Source organism: Budorcas taxicolor, chromosome 3 (genome assembly GCF_023091745.1).
Source record: "Budorcas taxicolor isolate Tak-1 chromosome 3, Takin1.1, whole genome shotgun sequence".
NCBI lineage: Eukaryota > Metazoa > Chordata > Mammalia > Artiodactyla > Bovidae > Budorcas > Budorcas taxicolor.
Genome location: NC_068912.1, coordinates 28,897,587 through 28,917,785, shown reverse-complemented (window position 1 = coordinate 28,917,785; position 20,199 = coordinate 28,897,587). Strand labels below are relative to the sequence as shown.

The 20,199-nt window shown below is 39.4% G+C and overlaps 1 pseudogene; it reads left to right on the top strand.

The window, feature by feature from the left end:
* Positions 1 to 2,147: 2,147 nt before the first annotated feature.
* LOC128045532 (bile acid receptor-like) overlaps positions 2,148 to 20,199 on the top strand; it is a 33,764-nt pseudogene continuing 15,712 nt past the window's right edge.

Genomic DNA, 20,199 nt, shown 5'->3' with positions numbered 1-20,199 from the left:
GAGTGCCATCAGGCACTGAGGCATTATGAGGAATGAGTGTATGAGGGTTGATTTTCCAAATTGACAGAGTAATGGAGGGCTGATTTTTGGCCTCAGGGGAACTCCAGAGACCCCCTTGATTGTGAGTTCTGAGTCTTGAGTTGGGCCAGAGTAGGAAGTTAAGAGACAGAAAGCAGCTCCAGCGTCTACTATAAAGGAGGTCTTTTTCCCAGCCACTATCCCATCCACCCTAAGTTCTGAGCTCATGTCCGGGACACGGGCTGGGCGGCTGGAACGTGGGCCCCATCATTGGAACAACTCTCACAGTGTTGGGCTGGGGTTCTAGAGAGAAGTGGAGAAGGGGTGCCAGGGCATCTCTGTGGACATTCCATTCTCCAGGTCTGGGAGGTGGGGACCTCTCCAGGGGCATCAGGGCATCCCTGGGGACAGTCCATCTTCCAGTGTCCCCATTGGCCACAGGTCAGGCATGCTTTTGTTGGGAGCCACAGGTTTGGGCACGCCTTTGCCCAGTGTCTTGACTGGTTGCATCGGAAGCAGGGTCTGGTGAGGGAGGATCTTAAGTCCCAGTCTGGGATGACTTGGGCCAGGCTGATCTCTTCCCTTAATTGCTGCCACCAAAAGGGCATATTTAGCTTTTCTCTCACGGTCCTTTTTCTCTCTTAGCTTCTTCCTCTCTATTATTGAACACCTTGAAGGCTCCTTCTAGAAGGTCTCTTTGGGGGGGGGGGGTCTCAGGGCCCTCCTCTAGTTGTTGAAGCTCGCGTCTAATGTCAGGGGTGGACTGGCTGATGAATTGAACATGAAGGTAGAGTAACCCAGCAGGGGTGGTGATATCTAGGTTGGTATACTTTTGGACTGCCTCTATGAGGCGTGCCAAGAATAAGACTGGATTTTCGTCTGCCCCTTGGGTGATTTCTCTGACTTTATCATAACTGACATGGATATGAGTATTTTTTTAATTCCTTCTAGAAGACAAGTAATCATATGATTGAGTCTCTTGATACCTGGGTCATTGGGCTGGTAAGTCCAGTGGGGATCTAATTGAGGCACCACCTCAACAGCAACTGGGCTATCCTGGTCTTGGTTATATAAGTGATGGGCATGGGCTTTAGCCACTTGCCAGATATGGTCTTTTTCATCTGGGATGACAGTGGCATTTAGGATATAATATGTCACTCCATATGAGGTTATAGGCCTGGGAGAGTCTCAGGAATTCTTTTCTGTATCTGGTAGGATTTTCAGAAAATGATCCTAACTTTTCTTCCATCTGGCTCGTATCTGACAATGAAAATGGCACGTGGGGCCCTCTGGTCCTGCCACCTCTCTCAGAAACATATGTTGGGTACATGACCGTGTGGCAGGAGGGGAGGGAAGAAGGGAGGGGGAGTCAGGGAGATGGGGTAGCGGGGTTGAGGGGGAGTCAGGAGAGGTTTTGGAATTGGATGAGGGGGAAGGAGAGGGTTGGTGGGGTGGCGGATACAGAGGGGGCTTGTCTGCTGGGTCAAACTCTGGGGGTGTGGAAGGCTGTGACCAGCAGTTAGTTGAAGGAGAAGAGCCCTTTTGTTTGGGAGGCAAGGTACATAGAAGGACCTCATCGGTGGAGCAGTTTTTGCATAGGGAAGCCTGCTCTGAAGGGCCCAAAAGGCTTGGGCATATGGGACCTCTGACCCTTTGCCATTCCATTTGAGGAAGTTAGTGAGATCTGATAAAATATTGAAATTGAAAGTCCTGAACTCAGGCCAGCAGTTTTGGTTGTCTAATTGGTATTGAGGCCAGATCTGTATACAGAGTTGTTTTAAGTGATTAGCTTTGAGTTCAGTGAGAGAGAGTGGCTTGAGATTTATGAGAACACAGGCCAGAGGGGAATCCTTTGGGACAGATTGGCCAGACCCCATAATTGAAAGGCAAGCAGAGGCTCCTATTGGGAGCTCAAGTCATCACCCCTTGTCGCAATAGGAGTTATGAGAAGAGAGCTCTGTGTCGAGGTGAAGCATCCCCCACCATCATCTTCAGAGTGGCCTTAGGCTAGGGGTCCCTGGGACCCAGAGAGGACTAAGTTTTAGGGTGCCTCTAAAAAACTGTCCAGATTGGATCTTACCTTAATTTAGGGGCCAGCTTGAATGGAGTGTTGCATGTTAAGTGGTCGAATGGCAAAAGGCCTCTGTCCTGGAGTTGGTCGGTCTCGCGAAAAAGAGAGTGTAGAGAAAGCAGGAAGAGAGAGAGAGGCCAATATTTCTCAGGGTACATGGAAAACAGATAAAGCCCTTACAGAGGACTTGTACTGCTCACGAAGACACAGGGCGTCCTCTCGAGGAGGTCTTGAAAGCCCGGGCAGAAAAGTGAGCTCAGCAGGCTTCCACGCTCCAAAGAGCTGGCCGTGGAGAAGAAGGAACCTCAACCCCCTGGGTTTTGGCACCAAAAATGTAAGGTCAGGAGTTAGAGTGGGTGAGGTCCAGAAAAAGAATGAGACTGGCACTCTACAGGAACAGATCACCTTTAATGAGGCGAGAAGGGGCAGCAGTCAGATTAGCGAGCTGCCGCACTTAACTAAGAAAGAATAAGTATATATAGGCATGTATGTAGAAAGCTACTGTCTTAAGGGGGCCTGTTCTTTTCCAAGGTTGCTGGGAGTAGTTATCTCTTAAATGGCTGGGGCAAGGAGTTCTGGAGATCGGCCAGAGGCTGGGCCAGCTTGGAGCTGGGCGTAATTAACCTAATGTCTATTTTCTCCTTCTGGTGAGAAAGTTCTTTGTTTTGCCTAGAATGGTGGGGAGGATGTGGAGGGGAGTTTTAACTCCAGGCTACCTTGAGCCGTGCAACTTTCCTTCACCTCCTGTCTTCTTTCATAGAAACTAGTACATAATTCTACTGCCTCTTCGAGGACTTTTTGAGGATCAAATTTTGTATCAGTCAAGATTCAGTCCTAGAAGCAGAACTGGGAATTTTAAGTGATCTATTATAGGGAATAAGTTGATACAATTGTGAAGGTGACTAAGCAAGTCCAAAGTCCACAGGCAGGTTATCAGGAAGGGAACATCATAAGCAGGCTAGAACCTACCAGCATGAATGTTTTGGAGTCTTTCTTTTCACTCTCTTTCCTTTTGTATCAATTGTCTCTCCCCTCCTCACAATGATCATTCTCATCATTTACAAACATAATTTTTTACTTCGTGTTAAGAGCAACAGCAACAATACAATACAAAGTGAAAAGCATCCCCGGACCTTACAACTCAATCTAGATACCATCCTACTTCTCTGCTCCTCTTCACAACTACAGTGAAAGTGAAAGTTGCGTCTAACTCTCTGTGACTCCTTGGACTATACAGTCCATGGAATTCTCCAGAATTCTAGAATACTGGAGTGGGTAGCCATTCCCTTCTGCAACCCAGAGATCTTCCCAACCCAGGGATCAAACCCAGGTCTCCTGCATTGCAGGCAGATTCTTTACCGTCTGAGCCACCAGGGAAACCCTTCACAAGTAAATTTCTGGCCAAATGAATAGAAAATATTTCTATCCATTGCATTTTGCTACCTCACCATCTCCCATTCACTCTTCAATCCCCTGTAATTTGATTTCAGTCTCTCTGGGTTCAATCCCTGGGTTGGGAAGATGCCCTGGAGAAGGGAAAGGCTACCCACTCCGGTATTCTGGCCTAGAGAATTCCATGGACTGTATAGTCCCTGGGGTCGCAAAGAGTCAGACATGACTGAACGACTTTCATCCATCCCATACATTAAAGCTGTTGTTGCCAAGGTCATCATGGCAGGCACTTTTGATTGCTTAAAGCATCCATTCTCAACTGCTCTTTCTTTTGTCCATTTTCACTGTAGAGGCTAGACAACTTATTAAATAAATTTTCATCTTCCCGGAGTTTCCCCTGAAGTTCAGGATGACTGTGTTACATAGATCTGACTAATGAGATGTGAAATAATTCTGAGGGAAGGGGAAGTTTTTCTACTCTTGGTAAAGGGCATATGGTGCTGGCACCACACCTTTCCTTTTCTTCTGCTGTTTTGTACATGAGTCCAGAGCAATGACACCCACTTTCCAGTCATGAGAGAAAGTCCAAGGGAATGACAAAGCAGCAGGCTCTGATGATTGGCTCCCTAATACCTTTAGCTGCTTACATCCAGACTTTTTGTTGTGTGGGAAAAATAACAGACTCCTATTTGGGGTTTAAGTGGATTTTTTGTTTCTTGACTCTGAACTCAATTTTAATTAATTCAATCATCAACTACTTTCTTGCTGCTAAATTCAATGGAAGTTTCTCTCTTTATCTTATTTATCTTCTCTCAGTAGCATTTTACTCTATAGAATACCTTCTCCATGAAACGGATATTTCCATTTATGGCTTTAATGCCTCTTTCATGGTTTCTCTATTCGCTTTTTAGCTACTCAGTCTATTTTGTGAGTTCACTTTTCCCAAAGCAATACTTAAATATTGGTGTTCCTCAAAGCTGTGCACAACTACTTGTTTTCTTCCAAGGTGATCTTATATAGTTCAACAGCTTTAAATACCATCAGTATCCTGGTGACTTCAAGATTATTACCTTCAGTATTGACATTTCTAAATTTCAGCTTCATGTATGTAATTCTTTGCTTGACATTCTAGATGCTTCATAAACATTTTAATCTCAACATGTCCAACATTGAACTATTGCTTCCTCTTAAAAATCCATGTCTCTTCCACTCTTATACATCCTAGTAAACAGTAATGTAATCTGTCAACCAGAAATATGGAAGTAATCCATTTTTCCTCATTTCCATCATCCTTAGTGTGGTAGGTACTATAGACTGGCTCATTTAGTGTCCACTGCAATTAGCTATTCCCTGTTTTTCTCTACTTTAGAGACTTGAAAGTAAAATATCAATTCCCTAGCTTCCCTTGCAATTGAGTGGTCAGTGACATAGGTTTTTTTTTTTTTTTCAGTGACATAGTTTTGATTAAGGAAATATAGATGGATGTTTCTGGAAGTGCTTAACTTTCTGAATAAAGTATCACTAAAAGAAAAATTTTGCAACTCTATCTTTCTTACTGGAACTTATCTCCGGTACCTAGAAGTACCACATCCATCTTGTGACTGTATGGTTCAAAGTCATATGTTACTATGAAACAGCAAAGAATAAAAGGATCTGAGACACAGATGAGATTTATAGAATTGCTTACTCTCAGACTTTTTTTTGTGCAGGGCAGGGGTGAGGGGGAAGCCTCTACTTAAGTCATTGTAGTAGAGTTTTCTGTTTGTTGTTGTTTAGTTGCTAAGTCATGGCCAACTCTTTTGTGACCCCATGGACTGTAGCCTGTCAACCTTATCTGTTCTTGGGATTTCCCAGGCAAGAATACTGGAGTGGGTTGCCATTTCCTTCTCCAGGGGATATTCCTGTCCCAGGGATCAAACCCATGTTTCCTGCTTCTCTTGCATTGCCAGAAGATTGTTTTACTACTGATCCACCTCGGAAGCCCAGAGTTTTCTGTTACTTGTAGCCAAATGCAATTTCTGACTCTAATCACCCAATCCATCAGCAAGTCCTATGGGTTATACAACAAAGTATAACTTGAATCTGCCCTCTTATCTCCTAATCCATATCACCACCATCATCTTAGTCTAGGTTACCATCATCTCTCACCTGGTGTACTGTGATAGTCATCTTAATGGTTACCTCACTTATTTTGCTCTCCTCCCCATATATTGCATCAGAATTATGTGAAAATAAAATTCACTCATTCAGTACTTAGTTAAGAATAGAGAAGAATTACTTCAGCTTAACAAAGAGCGTGTATAAAAATCTTAGCTGACATCACACTTAATGGAGAAAAACAATGCTTTCTTCCTAATTTTGGAAGAAAGGTAAGCATGTCCACTCTCACCACTCTTATTGAACACAGTACTGGAAGTTCTAGCCATTTTAATAAGTCAAGGAAAAGAAATAAAAGACATACAGATGGGAAAGGAAGATACAAAACTATTTCTCAAGAAAACCAAACTATTTCTCCTTGCAGATGATATGACTGTCTACATAGAATATTCCAAGGAATAGAAAAATCTCTTTAGAGCTAATAAATTCAGCAAGGTTACAAGATACAAGAACAACAGAAAAATGCAATCATATTTCTATAACTCAACAATGAAGTAACTACAATTAAAAACAATACTACTTACAGTCATTCCAAAGAAAATGAAATACGTATCTGTTTACTTCGCAAAACATGTACAGGATTTGTATGCTGAAATTTGTGATGAAAGAAATCAAAGACCACCGAATTAAATGAAGAGAAATACCATGCTCATGGGTTGGAAGGCTCAAAATAGTAAAGATGTCAATTCTCCTCAAACTGATCAGTAGGTTTAGTACAAGTCTTATAAAAATCCTGGCAATTTTTTTTTTTTTCGTAGAAATATGCAGGGCTCAGCTGGTAAAGAACCCACCTGCCAATGCAGGAGACATAAGAGCTGTGGGTTCGATCCTTGGGTTGGGAAGATCCCCTGAAGGAGGGCATGATAACCCATTCTGCAACAATATTCTTGCCGGAGAATCCCATAGACAGAGGAGCCTGGAAGGCTACAGTCCATGGGGTTGCAAAGAGTCAGACATGACTGAGGCAACTTAGCATGCATTTTGAAATTTATATGAAAAATTGTCTCAGCACATGTCCCAGAATAACTAAGACAATCTTGAAAAAGAAGGGTAAAGTGGGAAGATCCCTCCACTAAAAATCACATTTTTCTAGTTAGCTACTGCAAAAAAGTTGGGTATGGTAGTGGTGGAGAGATAGATAAATTAATTGACAGAATAGTGAAACCCAAAATATACTCACACATGTATGCCCAACTGAATTTTGACAAGGTGCAAAAACAATTCAACAAAGGAAAGGTCACTTTTTCACAAACAGTGCTCAAGCAATTGACCACCCACTCAGTATTCTTGCCTGGAAGTCCCACGGAAAGAGAAGCTGGAGGGCTACAGTCCATGGGGTCACAAAGAGTTGAAAACGACTGAGAATTGAACACAGACAATCAAAACAAAACCTTAAACTTCATATCTTATAAAAATAGTAACTAAAAATGAATTCTAGACTTGAATGTAAAACTTAAAATATGAAACTTTAAAAAATATATATAGAAGAAAATTTTGGGAATCTAGAGCCAAGGAAAGAGTTCTTAGACTTAATACTGTTAGTATAATCCATAAAAGGATGAATTGATAAATCATGCTTCATCAAAATTAAAAACTTTTGCTCTGCAAAAGGTTCTGTAAAGAGGATGCAAAGACACACTACAGATTAGGAAAAATATTTGCAAAACCACATTTGCAACAAAAGAGTACTATCTAAAATATATAAACAACCCTGAAAACTCAATAGTAAAAAGATAAACACTTCAATCAGAAAATAGGGAAAAGGCATCAACAGACATTTCCCCAAAGAGGATAAACAGATGGCAAAAAAACATGTGAAATGACATTCAGTATGATTAGCCACGAGAGAAATGCAAATGAAAAGTGAAAGCTACCACTATACATCTATCAGAAATGCTAAAATTAAAAATAGTGACAATATCAAATTCTGGCAAAGATGCAGAGAAATTGGATCATTTCTATATTGCTAGTAGAAATGTAAAATTATACAGCTATTCTGGAAAAGTTTGACAGTTTTTTTATAAAATACAATATACAATTATAAAACTAGAAGTTATATGTTTGGGCTTTTACCTCAGAGAAATGAAAACTTATGTTCTTATGTAAAACTGTACATGAGTGTTCATAGCAACTTTATTTGCAGTAGCAGAAAATGGAATTAACCCATATACCCTTCCAAGGGTAAATATTTATACTGTGATATGCCCATAACTGGACTTCCCTGGTGACTCAAGATGGTAAAGAATTCGCCTGCAATGCAGGAGACTGGGTTTGAGCCCTGGGGTGGGAAGATCCCCTGGAGAAAGGAATGGCTACTCACTCCAGTTCTTGCCTGAGTAATTCCACGGACAGAGAAGCCTGGAGGGGTACAGTTCATGGGGTTGCAAAGAGTTGGACATGACTGAGGGACAAACACCTTCACTTCTTCACGCCCATAACCACAGACTACTACTCAGCAATGAAAACAAGCGAACTATTTATACACACAACAACTTGGATCAACCTCCAGGGAAATACTGTTGAAGGAAAAAAGCCAATCATAAAAGGTTACACATGGGCTTCCCTGGTGGTCCAGTGGTTGAGAGTTGCCTTGTGATGCAAGGGGCCCTGGTTTGATCCCTGGACTGGGAGGATCCCACATGCTGCAGAGCAGCTAAGCCTGTGTGCCACAGCTGATGAGCCTCCACTCTAGAGCCCATGAGCTGCAACTACTGACGCCCTCACACCTAGAACCTGAGCTCCATGACAGGAGAAGCCACCGCAATGAGAAACTCATGCCCTGCAACCAGGAAGCAGCTCCCGTTCACTGCAACTAAAGAAAGCCGGAGCGAGCAACAACAAAGGCCCACCACAACCAAAAATAAAATAAATTAAAAAAGGGTTACACAATGTATGATCAATTATATAACATTTTGAAAAGACAAATTTTTAGAAATTGGGGACAAATTAGTGGTTGCCAGAAGTTGAGAATGGGAAGATGGAAGAGGGAGGAGGGTGTGGTTAAAACTTGAGGGATTCCTAATATTGGAACTATTCAGAATCTTGATAGTGTGATGGGTTCATGAACCTACAAGTGATAAAATTGTACAGAATTTAATTCATATGTGTAAATAAGTGTAGATAAAATTGGGGAACTCTGAACAAGGTGTTTTTTGTCAATGCTCATATACTGGCAGCTACACTGTACTACAATTTTACAAATTGTTATCACTGGGGGAAACTAAATTAAGCACATGCTCTCTCTGTATTATTTCTTAAAACTGCAAGGAAATCTCCAAGGATCTCAATGAAAATGTCAATTAAAAACAAAACCTCAAAAGAAAACAACACAAAAAATATACTTCAGATGGTGTCTTTTCTGCTTAAAATCCTTTAGTGATCTCCTATTATGCCCCGAATAAAATTCAGACTTCTCTATTAAGGCTGTTATAATCTGGTTTTAATTTCTCTGCAGTCTCATTTTGTTCTGTTCATGTCTTCTGTCACCATTCACCACACTGGCCTTCTTTAGATGTACACAACTAACTGTATGTTGTTCCCACTAAAACACTCATCCCTCAACTTTTCCTATGGCTAGCTTTTCCTTGTCCTTTAGGTCTTGCTTTGCATGTCACTTTCTCAAAAAACCTTCCCTAGTGAGAAATGCTGGGCTGGAAGAAACACAAGCTGGAATCAAAATTGCCGGGAGAAATATCAATAACCTCAGATATGCAGATGACACCACCCTTATGGCAGAAAGTGAAGAAGAACTAAAAAGCCTCTTGATGAAAGTGAAAGAGGAGAGTGAAAAAGCTGGCTTAAAGCTCAACATTCAGAAAATGAAGATCATGGCATCTGGTCCCATCACTTCATGGGAAATAGATGGAGAAATAGTGGAAACAGTGTCAGACCTTATTTTGGGGGGCTCCAAAATCACAGCCATGAAATTAAATGACGCTTACTCCTTGGAAGAAAAGTTATGACCAACCTAGATAGCATATTGAAAAAAAGAGATATTACTTTGCCAACAAAGGTCCATCTAGTCAAGGCTATGGTTTTTCCAGTGGTCATGTATGGATGTGAGAGTTGGACTGTGAAGAAAGCTGAGCGCTGAAGGATTGATGCTTTTGAACTGTGGTGTTGGAGAAGACTCTTGAGAGTCCCTTGGACTGCAAGGAGATCCAACCAGTCCATTCCGCAGGAGATCGGCCCTGGGATTTCTTTGGAAGGAATGATGCTAAGGCTGAAACTCCAGTACTTTGGCCACCTCATGCGAAGAGTTGACTCATTGGAAAAGACCCTGATGCTGGGAGGGATTGGGGGCAGGAGGAGAAGGGGATGACCGAGGATGAGATGGCTGGATGGCATCACTGACTCAATGGACATGAGTCTGAGTGAACTCCGGGAGTTGGTGATGGACTGGGAGGCCTGGTGTGCTGTGATTCATGGGGTTGCAAAGAGTCGGACATGACTGAGCGACTGAACTGAACTGAACTGAACCACTGTGAAAGTGCTGAGTTCTAACCACTGAACCACCAGGGAATTATCAAATCTTTTTTTTTTTTTTTTTGGAAAACTAAACAAGGAAGCTGATTGTCAATGAATTGTAATATCTCAGATATAATCAGGGTAGAATTGAGGGTATGAGTGATCAGGATGATATGAATAAGTAAAAAGTTTGAATCATTGAGCATTTGAAATTGTATCTTTTTAATACAGAAACTTATAACTTTGCTTATAAGCAGAGGTTAAAATTGGGAATTATATAAGCAAGAACATTTCATAAATTATCCCTGATATTTGTATGTTAATAGTGAAAGAATTGAAGTTCTAAAAAAAAATGTGTTCTCTTAAGAAACAAATGTTCTGGAACTTAGAAGTTAAGCAATGCTTCTAAAAAATATCAAGTACTTATATGTTTGTTTTGCTATTTCCCTTTCCTTTTTTTAATACTTATCCTATCATTTCTTGAGGAAAATGTTTTACATATTAGGGTGAAGTAGTGAAATTGACCTGGAACTGCATCATTTCCAGCTTCATGTAGTTTTTTTGCTAGTTTTTCATGTAAGGTTGCTAGTAGAGTATCACTTCTTTCAAGTATCACTTCTTTTCCTATTTTTGAAATATCTTAGAGTCAACACAAATGAATTATAATGCAATGACTTATTTTTTGGTTCACTAATAAAAAATCTCAGATACAGGCCTATTATTTTAAAAAGTAAACAAAACTCTATGTGAGATGACTTGGAGATTTTTATCATGAATTCTACTCCATAGTAAATGAAAACTTTTGAAGAATTCATCACCGGTACTAGAGTCTGAAGTCAGAAACTGGAGGTGGACAAGATCAGATGCCAGGAAAAATAGAGAATGTATACTCTCTATACATTCTTGAGCCATGTTTATGTGAAAGTAAAACTGGGCAGGACTGAGACAAGAGTGCAGAGTCAGATACAAATACAGCGAGTCAGCAGATCAGAGATGGTGTAGCCAGGAGAATGGAGTTCAGTGGTAGAACACATTCGTAAACTTCAGTTCAGTTCAGTTCAGTCACTCAGTCGTGTCCGACTCTTTGCGACCCCATGAATCACAGCACACCAGGCCTCCCTGTCCATCACCAACTCCCGAAGTCTACTCAAACTCATGTCCATTAAGTCGGTGATGCCATCCAGCCATCTCATCCTCAGTCGTCCCCTTCTCCTCCTGCCCCCAATCCCTCCCAGCATCAGAGTCTTTTCCAGTGAGTCAACTCTTCTCATGAGGTGGCCAAAGTACTGGAGTTTCAGCTTCAGCATCATTCCTTCCATTGAACACTCAGGGCTGATCTCCTTTAGGATGGACTGGTTGGATCTCCTTGCAGTCCAAGGGACTCTCAAGAGTCTTCTCCAACACCACAGTTCAAAAGCATCAATTCTTTGGTTCTCAGCTTTCTTTATAGTCCAACTCTCACATCCATACATGACCACTGGAAAAACCATAGCCTTGACTAGATGGACCTTTGTTGGCAAAGTAATGTCTCTGCTTTTTAAATTTTGTAAACTTGCTTCTGTACAAATGTCTTAAAGGACTGAGACTCTAAGTCTGGTATCCAACAGATTTTATATATGTAAGAGACATTAAAGAAATCATAATGAAATTATTTATAAATCCTATTCAACTGCTTGGATTTTCACTGAGTTTCATCTTTGCTACTAACTATCCATGAGAACTTGAACAAGGAATAGTATCTACTTATGTTGCAGTTTTTCTCAGCCATAAACATGAGACAGTTGGATTAGATGATTTGTACACATCTAACATGCAACATGCAACATGTTAGATGACTGACTAGCATGTTGCGGACATGACTGAGTGACTTCCCTTTCACTTTCCACTTTCCTGCATTGGAGAAGGCAATGGCAACCCACTCCAGTGTTCTTGCCTGGAGAATCCCAGGGACGGAGGAGCCTGGTGGGCTGCCGTCTATGGGGTCGCACAGTTGGACATGACTGAAGTGACTTAGCAACAGCATCTGTCTAAATTAAACATGAATGTTAATTTCATTGGTAACTTTATTATTAAACTATTAATATTAGTTTTAGATATTAAAAAAATAATGATACTCTTTTTTGAGATCCTTAGATTTCACTAACAGTAAATTAATTTTGCAAGGTGAATAAGACAATTGTTATTACTGTGAGAGTCAAACTGTAAAAAACATTTTCCCCTGAAAATAAAACAATTAATTCAGTAGATTACACAGTAATTTGATTCCTAAAGAATGACAAGTTAATTTTGTACTGTAGTTGGACTTGATATTTGATGTGATAGGTCATTTCACAGTGATGTTTACTTTTATATGTTAAAAATTAAACTTTCTAAAAATAAAGAACTTATTGATAAGCTATTTTATTTTTTGAAGCAATAGATTGTATGTAAATTCAGGCCACTTGAAATAAATTCTAATAAAGATGTATTCAGGGAATTATACTTTTGTTGAAAACTCTATGATGACATAATTATGAAAATTATGTCAGATTATGGACATAGATACAAAAATATTTCTATATCCCTATAGAATATATAAAATATTACTTTCATGTTTATGAATTTTCTAAATATTTAATCTATTTTCTCTTTTTATTTTATGCTGTGAAAAATACCTAACATGGTATTAATCACTTTTTTCACTTAGAACTGTATGGATTATCTAATTAGATTTATATGAAATGTCTAGAATAGGCATATCCATAGAAACAGGGAGTTGCTTAGTAGTGGTCAGGGATGCTAAGTCGCTTCAGTCATGTCCGACTCTGTGAGACCCCATAGACGGCAGCCCACCAGGTTCCCCCATCCCTGGGATTCTCCAGGCAAGAACACTGGAGTGGGTTGCCATGTCCTTCTCCAATGCATGAAAGTGAAAAGTGAAAGGGAGGTCACTCAGTCATGTCTGACTCTTAGTGACTCCATGGACTGCAGCCTACCAGGCTCCTCCATTCATGAGATTTTCCAAGCAAGAGTACTGGAGTGGGCTGCCATTGTCTTCTCTGTGTCAGGGATGGGGAGGAGGAAATTAGGTGTTATGCTTACAGGTATGGGGTGATCATTTTGGGGTGACAATAATGCTCTGGGATTAGTGATGGTACTCGCTACACACTCTGAATATTTTAAAATCCACTGAAGTATACAGTAATTTAAAAGAATGAATATGATATTATGTAAATTACATATGTAATTTGTTAAATTATGTATGTAAATCACATATTGATAAAGCTATATAAATCCATGAGTAGACTTTACAGTGTTAAATCCTCCCTGTATACAAAAGTTAAAGGATAAATTCTTATGAAAGAATCAAAAAGCCTTTAGTTCGTGTTATTATTCAAATATATTCTTTTCATTTTTCCTGGTTCCAATCAGCTCAGAGAATTTTGGCTCAAAGAAGCACTACCATAAAAAATCTTTTTTCTTTTAGTCTTCATAATATCTTTTTAAAATTTTAATTGGAGGCTAATTACTTTACAATATTGTGGTGGTTTTTGCCATACATTCACTTGAATCAGCCATGGGTGTACATGTGTTCCCCATCCTGAACCCCCCTCCCACCTCCCTCCCCATACCATCCCTCAGGGTCATCTTTTCATAATTATGTATCACCTAGCGCTATTGCTCATTTTTTAGTAGATACTATTATGAAAACTAAAAGGTTTTTCTTGTGAAGCAATCTATTATTTTTCAATTAAGTCAGTTTTAGGCAGTGCATTATTCATGATTCAAATTACATATATTGTAAGTGTAAAAATGGAAAAACTTAAAAATTCTTTAACATATAGGTGTAGTTCTTAGGAATCAATGTTTTTCCTGTTAAGATTTTAGACATATGAAGATTTACTAAGAGCAGTTTATGGCTAAAGCAGAGGAAATGCAAATTCGTTTATTCAATTAAAGTTTTTAGTAAAATAGCTATCATAATCTGTGAAAAATGCAGTTTTTTTATAAAGTTGTGTTTGTTAAACTAAGAAACAGACTTTGCCCAGGGTAAATTTATTCTCTTGATAAAATCTCCTCTCTTAACTAAGTTATTTTCTTTTAAAATAAATGTTTACTAGGAAAGATAATGAAATAGAATCATTCCAAGCCCATCGTAACTCTTCTCTTTGTTTCAATAGGATAGGAAGTTTTTAATTACAGACCTCTCTCTATGTTGTTAATAATTTACCTATGTGTTTTTAAAGTAATTTTATAAGCTTATTGTTTCTGAAAATTTTGTTTTTCCATGAATACATATTGTTATATTAATACTTCTGTTAGTTAAAGAGGGAGGGGATATATGTATACCCATGGCTGAGTTATGTTGATGTATGGCAACATACACAACACAGTATTGTATGTGACACAACACGCAAACCAACACAGAAACCAACACAGTATTATAAAGCAATTATCTCCTATTGAAAATAAATACATTTAAAAAATAAAATATTTCTATTAAACATTAAAAATCTGAAGAAAAATTTAATTAGTGAACATTTTATGTAGAAAATAATGCAACTATTACTATGAACATAAAAAAGAGATAAATATTTCATATTTTTAAAAGGCATATTTTAATTAATGGTTTATTTATGTCCCATATATACTCTGAAATATAACTACAAGCATACGTCATTTCATTGCACTTTGCTTTGTTACACTTTGTAGATACTGAGTTTTTTACAAATTGAAGTTTTGTGGCAACCCTACATTGAGGAAATCTATTGGCACCATTTTTTTCCAACAGCAGTTAGCTCAGTTTGTGTCTCTGTGTCACATTTTGGTAATTCTAGTAATATTTCAAACTTTTTCATTATTATTATATTTGTTATAGTGACCTGTGATCATTGATTTCTGATGTTATTATTGTAATTGTTTTGGGGTATCATGAACCCATACTCATATAAAATGTGAACAAAATATTGTATGTGTTCTGACTGTTCCACTGACTTGCTGGTTCCCATCTCTCTGCCTTTCCTTGGGCCTCCGTATTCTTTCAGACAACTATATTGAAATTAGGCCACTGAGTAACCTTATGATGACTTCTAAGTGCTCAAGTAAAAGGACGAGTCTCATGACTCTCACTTTAAATCAAAAGTTAGAAATGATTAAACATAGTGAAGGAGAAGGTATGCTGAAAGCTGAGATAGGTCAAAAACTAGGCCTCATGTGCCAAGGGTTGTGAATGCAAAGGAAAAGTTCTTGCAGGAAATTAGAGGTGCTTCTCTAGTGAACACACAAATGATAAAGTGATATTGCTGATATGGAGAAAGTCTTAGTGGTCTGGATGGAAGATTAAACCAGCCACAATATTCCTTTAAGCTGAAGCCTAATCCACAGCAATGTCTTAACTCTCTTCAATTCTACAAAGGCTGAGTGATAAGGAAGCTGCAGAAGAAAAGTTTGAAGCTAGCAGAGGTAGCTTCATGATGTTTAAGGAATGAAGCCATCTCTATAACATAAAAGTGCAAGGTGAAGCAGCAAGTGCTGATGAAGACACTGTAGCAAGTTATCCAGAAGTTCTACCCAAATAATAAATGAAGGTGGTTTACACTAAACGACAAATGTAGATGAAATAACTTTATTGGAAGAAAATGCCATCTAGGACTTTCATAGCTAGAGAGGAGAATACCTGGCTTCAGAACTTCAAAGACAGACTGTCTTGTTAGGGGCTAATACAGCTTGTGACTTGAAGCCAATACTGATTTACCATTCTAAAAATCCTACAGCCCTTAAGAATTGAAACTAAATCTACTCTGCCTGTGCTCTATGAATGGAAAAACGAAGTCTAGATGACAGCACATCAGTTTACATTATTGTTGTTGTTTTTTAGTTACTAAGATGTGTCCGATTCTTTGCGACCCCATGGACTGCAGCATGCCAGGCTTCCCTGTCCTTCACTATCTCCCAGAGTTTGCTCAAACTCATGTCCATGTCCATGAGTTTGCTCAAACTCATGATAGAGTGAGTGATGCTATACAACCATCTTTCTCTTTCATCCCCTTCTCCTTTTGCCCTCAATCTTTCCCAGCATCAGGATGTTTTCCAATGAATCAGTTCTTTACATGAGGTGGCCGAAGTATTGGAGTTTCAGCTTCAGCATCAGTCCTTCCAGTGAATATTCAGGGTTGATTTCCTTTAGGATTGAGTGGTTTGACTCCTTGCTGTCTGAGGGACTCTCAAGAATCTTCTCCAGCACCACAGTTTGAAAGCATCAATTCTTTGATGCTCAGCCTTGTTTATGGTCCAACTCTCACATCTGTACATGACTTACTGGAAAGATCATAGTTTTGACCATACAGACCTTTGTCAGCAAAATGATGTCTCTGCTTTTTAATACATTGTCAGGTTTGCCATAGCATTCCTTCCAAGGAGCAAGCATCTTTTAATTTCATGGCTGCGGTGATTTTGGAGCCCAAGAAAATAACATGTCACTGTTTCCACTTTCTCACCTTCTATTTGCCATGAAGTGATAGGACTGGATGCCATGATCTTAGTTTTTGAATGTAGAGTTTTAAGCCAGCTTTTTCACTCTCCTCTTTCACTTTCATCAAGGGGCTCTTTAGTTCCTCTTCAGTTCAGTTCAGTTCATTTCAGTCGCTGAGTCATGTCCGACTCTTTGCGACCCCATGAACTGCAGCACGCCAGGCCTCCCTGTCTATCACCAACTCCCTGAGTCCACCCAAACCCATGTCCATTGGAAAGCTCAGCAGGGGCCACAGGACTGGAAAAGGTCAGTTTTCATTCCTATTCCAAAGAAAGGCAATGCCAAAGAATGCTCAAACTACTGCACAATTGCACTCATCTCACACGCTAGCAAAGTAATGCTTAAAATTCTCCAAGCCAGGCTTCAGCAATACGTGAACCGTGAACTTCCAGATGTTCAAGCTGGCTTTAGAAAAGGCAGAGGAATCAGAGATCAAATTGCCAACATCCGCTGGATCATGGAAAAAGCAAGAGAGTGTCAGAAAAACATCTATTTCTGCTTTATTGACTATGCCAAAAAGCCTTTGACTGTGTGGATCACAAAAAACTGTGGAAAATTCTGAAAGAGATGGGAATCCCAGACCACCTGACCTGCCTCTTGAGAAATCTGTATGTAGGTCAGGAAGCAACAGTTAGAACTGGACATGGAACAACAGACTGGTTCCAAATAGGAAAAGGAGTACGCCAAGGCTGTATATTGTCACCCTGCTTATTTAACTTATATGCAGAGTACATCATGAGAAATGCTGGCCTGGAGGAAGCACAAACTGGAATCAAGATTGCTGGGAGAAATATCAATAACCTCAGATATGCAGATGACACCACCCTTCTGGCAGAAAGTGAAGAAAAACTAAAGAGCCTCTTGATGAAAGTGAAAGAAGAGAGCGAAACAGTTGGCTTAAAGTTCAACATTCAGGAAACTAAGATCATGGCATCTGGTCCCATCACTTCATGGCAAATAGATGGGGAAACAGTGGAAACAGTGGCTGACTTTATTTTTCTGGGCTCCAAAATCACTGCAGATGGTGATTGCAGCCATGAAATTTAAAGACGCTTACTCCTTGGAAGGAAAGTTATGACCAACCTAGACAGCATATTAAAAAGCAGAGACTTTGCCAACAAAGGTCTGTCTAGTCAAGACTATGGTTTTTCCAGTGGTCATGTATGGATGTGAGAGTTGGACTATAAAGAAAGCTGAGAACTGAAGAATTGATGCTTTTGAACTGTGGTGTTGGAGAAGACTCTTGAGAGTCCCTTGGACTGCAAGGAGATCCAACCAGTCCATCCTAAAGGAGATCGGTCCTTGGTGTTCATTGGAAGGACTGATGTTGAAGCTGAAACCCCAATACTTTGGCCACTTGATGTGAAGAGCTGACTCATCGGAAAAAGATCCTGATGCTGGGAAAGACTGAGGGCAGGAGGAGAAGGGGACGACAGAGGATGAGATGGTTGGATGAGGAACAGTGTGAAAAGTTCCTCTTCACTTTCTGCCATTATTGTGGTATCATCTGCTTATCTGAGGTTGTTGATATTTCTCCCAGCAATCTTTTTTTTTTTAATATCCTAATTTTTAAATAGATATTTTATTATTTATTTATGGCTGTGCTTTGTCTTCATTGCTGCACTGGCTTTTCTCTAGTTGTGGCAAGGAAGGGCTACTCTCTAGTTGCAGTGCATGACTTCTCACTGTGATGGCTTCTCTCGTGGAGCACAGGCTTCAGTAGCTGCGGGACATGGGCTTAGTAGTTGGGGCTCCTGGGCTCTAGAGCACAAGCTCAATAGTTGTGGCCCATAGGTTAGTTGCTCTGTGGCATGTGGAATCTTCCTGGAGCAGGGATCAAACCCATTTCCCTGCATTGGCAGGTGGATTCTTAACCACTGGATCACCAGAGCAGCCTCTCCTGGCAATCTTGATTCCAGCTTGTGATTCATCCAGCTCTGTATTTTGGATGACGTACTCTGCATATAGGTTAAATAAGCAGTGTGACAATTTGTACTCTTTTCCCAATTTGAAAGCAGTCTGTTGTTCCATGTCTGGTTCTAACTGTTGATCTTGACCTGCATATAGGTTTCTCAGGAGACAGTTAAAGTGGTCTGATATTCCTATCTCTTTAAGAATTTTCATGTTTACAACATGATTTACTGTATATTTTAACTATATTGTTGAAATTTACTGCTCAGAAGTAAAGAATCAAAACATTATTGGTCATTGACAATGTACCTGGTCACTCAAGAGTTCTAATGGAGATATACAGTCAGTTTAATGTTCTTATGCCTGCTAATACAACATCCATTCTGTAGCCCATGGCTTTAACTTTCAAATCTTATTAAGAAATTTCTTATTTAAGAAATACATTTTATAAGTCTACAGCTGCCACAGATGGTGATTACTCTGATGGATCTAAGCCAAGTAACTTGAACATCTTCTGATGGGGATTCACCTTTTTAGATCCCACTGAGAACATTCATGAGTCATGGGTCAAAATACCAACATTAACAGGAGTTTGGAGGGAGTTGATCCCAGGTTCAAAACTTCAATAGAGGAAGAAACTGCTATTGTTGTGGAAATAGCAAGAGAACTAGAATTAGAAGTCAAGCATGAAGATGACCGAATTGCTGCAATTTCATGATAAAACATGAATGGATGAGGAGTTGCCTCTTATGGAAGAGCAAATAAAGTGGTTTCTTGAGATGGAAGCCACCCCTGGTGAAGATGCTATGAAAGTTGTTGAAACGACAACAAAGGAATATTAAGTAAACCTTGTTGATAAAGCACTGGCAAGGCTTGCAAGATTTATTCCAATTTTGAAACAAGTTCAACTGTGTGTAAACTGCTATGAAACAGCAGCACATGCTACAGAGAAATCGCTCTTGAAAGGAAGAGTCAATCAATGTGGGTAACTTCATAGTTGTCTTATTTTAAGATATTGCCAATCTCCACTCCAATCTTCAGCAACCTCCACCCTGACCAGTCAGCAGCGAATAACACTGAGGCAAGACTCTTCACCGGTTAAAAGATTATGACTCTCTAAAGGCTCAGATGATTACTTTTTTTAAAAAATAAAGTGTTTTTTAATAAGGTATTTAAAAAAAAATGCTATCTCATTCTTGGTAGGCTGCAGGATAAACTAAGTTTCAGTATGCACTAGGAAATAAAAAAATGTATGTGACTTGCATTATTGTGATATTTGCTTAATTTCAAGGGTCTGGAATCAGTCTTGCAATATTGCTGAGGTGCACCTGTATTCCATAAACTGATCAAACATTTCTGCTTTAGAAAATGTTTGAGGGCGTTTATTTATCAGTATTGGAAGGACTTAGTTTGAGAACATTGCTATTTGTGATTTGAAACCTGACAGGGGCGTTGCTGTAAGATACTTATGTGTGAATTTGCCAGGATGTTATCAGTCTGTTTTAATGTGCTATCTCCGATTTATTCTATATCATTTCTTAAATGAAATTTTGCTCAGCTAGAAGAGGAGTATCAAATGCTTTTTACTTTTCAGATATTTGATGTTATCTGAAGTCTAATGCTAAAAGCAATAATTTTAAAAGAAGGCTAACAACTTTAAGTTTTCATATTT